Source organism: Channa argus, chromosome 6 (assembly GCF_033026475.1).
Source record: "Channa argus isolate prfri chromosome 6, Channa argus male v1.0, whole genome shotgun sequence".
Taxonomy (NCBI): Eukaryota; Metazoa; Chordata; class Actinopteri; order Anabantiformes; family Channidae; genus Channa; species Channa argus.
The window spans coordinates 17,947,654-17,952,741 of NC_090202.1; positions in this window are offsets into that span (position 1 = coordinate 17,947,654).

A 5,088-nucleotide genomic window follows, 5' to 3' on the forward strand; every position below is an offset into this window, starting at 1 on the left:
TGTGGGAGTGTGTCTCTACATGTGAGAATTGTACAATGGTCCCTTGTCATCACTAATTAATCCTGCAACTGAAATCTGTAATCAGCAGCCCTGGCAAATTGTCTCATGTTCACACACACACAAGCATGCACACACTTACACACACACAAGCATGCACACACGCACACAAGGGAATGAGACAAAAGAAAGAGAATGGGTAATATTGTTGAGAGCCCATCCGCCCATCTGTGCAGAAGCCAATGTACAGCAGATGTGCAGTAGAACGTCATTTAACTGGTGTGTATATTGAATCCTGAGGTAACAGTGAAACCTTTGAAGAAGTGTAATTTCTTCAACATTTGTTGAACCCTTGCCCACATCCACAGTGCTATCTACCAAGTTTAAAATTAAACTTAAAATTGAGATTTGTGTAGGGGGGGCTGTAATGGCACCCCATTGGATGCGCTCATATCATGTGCGCATCCAGTTGTGTGTCAGTATTTGTGTGAGTGTGTGCACTTTATTGTGGCAATTTCCTCTGAACTCCCTTCCCCTGACTGATGGACACATCCTGTGTTCTCTGTTTTGCATTATCGCTGCAGATCTATATTAAACAGCACAGCACAGCCAGCGTATCCTTCCACCTCTGCTGTACCTGTCATCTCAGCATCTGCAGTGCTGTCTGCCTGCCAGTGTCTTCCACTATCCGGTGTCTATCAGACCTTCTTCCAACACTCACATGCTCATATTTTTTCTTTCTTTTATTAATATGAACAAGCCAACCTGAGCTCTGTGTTTGTGTGGTATCAATGTGCCCACTCGGGTTTTGTTTTTTGAGAAACTCCTCATGGGATCTCATTTGCACTATGAAAGCTCTCATACTTCGTTGCGGTAGTTCACTTTGACTTTCCACTTTCCAGAAAGCAGCTGCATTTGACATATCTTTCAACTTCCTTTCTGTCTTTCTCCCCTCAGTTCTTGACATAAATATTTTTTGACGGCAAACCAGAGGGTCACTCTTTTTTTCTGACAGACAAATCCTGACATTTACTTCTCCAACTTGCTCTGTCTGTCCTGTCCCTGTCTCCCCATTTTTCCCCTACCCAGGCTCTAATCTCATCCCCAGATACTGCCGCTCCCTCTGAAGAACAGGAAATTAAACTCTTTTTTTCCCTCCAGTCTGTCGCTCCTGCCCGTTATCACACAGAAACCTTGATTCCATGCAGTGGCTGTCTCTCACTACCCTAATGAACTCATTTTGCACGAAGGGAGAATACCATCTTATCTCTGCAGAGTAGGCCTTCTGCTGTCTCTGACACATACACGCTCACTCTCTCTCTCTCTCTCTCTCTCTCTCTCTCTCTCTCTCTCTCCGTTCTCCATTGCTCACTTCTCTTGCAATTTTAGTTCATATAACTGTTGCCAAGATACACTGAGAGGTCCTTGATCTGTTGTCTTCTCATTATAGGTAAGAAGATGAGCGGGAGAGAGTGAAGTGATCGCAACTCTAAAATATACAGGCCCTGCTATTCATGTATTATAAACGTGTGTGTACAGCTCATATTGTCTATATGTCAAACAATGACCATGCACTTGTAGAAAGTACAACCGAAGACAATTAGTGGTTAATACAATGTCACTAAGATAAGAATTTAGTAGTTTAGGTAAGGGTGGTAACTAAAGATGGTTCTGTCAAACCTTAAACTACTTTTGATTCACTAGTTCTTGCTTCATCTGAACTGTACAGTGATAAAACTTTGATAAACTGCAAGTACCAGAAGATACTGAGTCATATTGAGAGGTTGAAGATATATCAGCAGACAGTTCGTGTTCATGTCAAAGAAACTAAGGGAGGACATTGTGACAGGAACAATGTGTGGATCCAAACAAGGACTGGTAATGGCATTCAGCGTCTAAATGGCAATGAAAAACCAGTAAAGAAAATGTGACAAAAATGATGGACTGAAAAATGGTGCAACTTTGATCATGTTGCTACACCTTGTTTTACAAATCACAGTTATTTTAAAGTGGCCCAGTGTTCTATATATTTTATATATCACAGTAAAGATTTAATTTTTTTATTCCTTTTTTATTGTATTTTTTTCCACATTTCGAAGTTTAACATTACTGGACTGACTTCTCTATATGTGCAGTGCAGAGCTTTTCTGTGTCAAATGATGATGCATTACGTTAGATTTCTGTGCTCCAGAGGGCTTTGAGAAAGTTCTATTGTCACTTTAAATTGTCACGAAAAACTTCAGCCTTTGAAACATATTGACTTTCTATGCTAGGTGGTTATTTGGTCTTTACACTTTCAGCATACTACGGTGAACATTGACAGGCCAGTTAAAACATTAGCAATTTCTGAGATTATGTTTCTTCTTGCAGCTGCACTGCAAATACTATATAGCAGAGTTTGATTTAATACATTAATACAGTATTTATTTCTGTTTGACCACTTAAGGTCAATGACCCAACCTGTAAATTCTTTATTGGTGCACAGCACTACTAAACAAATGGAGAGCAGTTTTTGGAAGCTATGTCTGGCACTGTGGCCCTCTACTCACACATTTAGGTTGTTTGGAGCTGGAAAGTTGGTATAATGTGGAGTTATCAGAACACTTTAGATGAAAACTGTGACTTGCTGCTGCTGGTTACAATGATGAGGGTGCAGCAAAAGAGATATTCATGTCAGTTAAAAAGAAACAATAAGCTGAAAGATGCCAAAATTGCAAAAAAACTGCAGATGAAATTTCTGATGAAATGTCTGAGCATCACTCCTGAAGTCTACTGTAACATAGAAATAGTTATTTATTGTATTTTTAATGTAAAAGTATTGATTAATCTTTGTCAGAAAAATATTTCCTATGAGTGGAATACATAGTCAGTCAGAGGGGTCAGAGAGTGCCTAGAAAATTGGAAATGATTGACACGTGCATGTTTTCCTACACTGCACACATTAGATTTAAATGACAGGGCCAGTAAGTTCATATGACATTTCAAGGTAATAAAGTTGCATCGTATTTCTATCTCAATACAACTGCCCACTTGCTATATTAAAAACAATTCCCTAACAATAAATCACACTAAACTATTTGGTGGTTTGATCCATTCATCTGCAACTAAGAGCATTTTCAATCAAGATGCCGGTCTCAAGTAATACAACATAAGATGATTTTAAATGGGCTCACATCCCCCCCTGTTGGTTGTAAGGAGGATCACGTCATTACAATTTAAATAGCTTGTTTTGACAAGACCTGACCACCGGGGGGAGTAGAGCTTCAGAAATAGATACAGGGGACTCAGGGTGTGGACACAGAATGCAATACATAAGCTGTAGCAATGGGCTTGTAGAGCTTCATAAAATTATATTTATTTTGCGTTTTCCCTAAACCCAGACTAGAATGAGCGAATAAATCACTATATGAATGTATAAACAGCATTGTGGAAAAGTAGCAAAAGGGGTTCAAAATATGAAATTACTTGTGTATTGCTTTTTTCTGTTTTTTAATCACACAATCTAACTACTTGCACACAAACACACAAACACAGGGTGCCTAGTATAGCTTTAATTACAAGAAGGATTGTTTTTAGTCCCATTGTCCCTGTGTTGACACTAAGTCTCTGAAGTAGACTCATCCTGTGCTTTAATCTTAATCTTGTTTTCTTCCACACACTTGCTTTCTCAGTCTATTCCTGTCTGTCCTGGTGAACATTCTGAATACAGTTTTTCTCTCGTTCTCATTTGTCCTGTCAGTGACTGCTGCTAAAGCATACTTGCACACACATTCAAATAATACAGCGGGTGTTCACATTTAAAAGAATTTAGATTTTTTTTAATGTTAATTCTTACGCACAATGGTGCTTTACACTCATACACTCACACTGTGTAGGTCTGATGGTGCACCATGGGGACAAGTCATCCATCATCCTGTCACTCTTTTAATTTCAATTATTTCCATCATATGCTTTCTCTATGTGTTTTCTACCTTCTGAGTCTCTTTTCACTTTTTCTATTTTGAGTTAAGCGCAACCTCTGTTGCTTCTCTCCATCTTCTAATCAGTTTTGTTTTTATTTTTATTTGATCTTGTTTTGTCTGTATTTGTCAATCTCTTCTTCTGTGCTTAAAACACAGACTTATTTGATGAATATTTATTGAAAAAGGAAAAGAAATGGCTGGAGGATGAGATGGAACAATGGGGAAGAAGAGGCGGGGGAGGCAATGACCCAGATAATGCAATGAAGTGAATCAAAATGAGCCTTCTGTCCTCGTATAGACGTCAGCTTCATAACCATCCACACCTTCTATTCTGCCCTCAACACTCTCTCCATCTGTGAGTACCTGCTCTGGTGATGATATTTGCTGTGTTTCTTGTTTGACACTTGGGATTCAGGATTTTTTCAAGGCTCTTTGAGATATGGGTGGATAATGGTTCATGACCCTTTCTTGACTTCTTTTTCACCATCCTTCACACATGCACACACAGGCACAGACACACACACACACACGCAAACACCTCCCCCACTTTTCTAATCTCCCAGGAGGGATGGTTAGCTGACAAACATGGAAGCACATGAGTGATGTAAGATCAGGTCTTTTAATGCAGCTGATCCTTTGAACAGAAGGGAACATTGATGCACTTCTACCCTACAGTAATCTACCTTTCTGTTGTACATACAATCAATATAGATGCTGTTATGCAGCTTTTCATGCAGTATTATCTTCTTATTTAGATAGTATATCGTCATTTTAATCAATCGATCGGTTGTGGCCTACGGATGAATAGGAATGTGTTCATTCAGTTGCCTTTTGACAGCCGTTTATCATTGCGCATGCGCTTAGCACCGGCAAGGCTGCTTACTCAAATGGAATTAGGCAAGGTAGTTTATTTTATTTTTTAAAAATTAAAGCAAATACGTTTCTGATTAAAAAATCAAAATAATGTATTAGCATTTAAAACGTCAAAAGAAAAAAATGTAAGTCATATAAATGCTTAGTGAAACTCTAAATCTCACATAGATGGTTTGTTGTCGTGTATACAACACTTCCGGGATAACCAGAACTATTTTGAAAATGTTGAGACCGGATATGTCTCTGGTTATTCTGT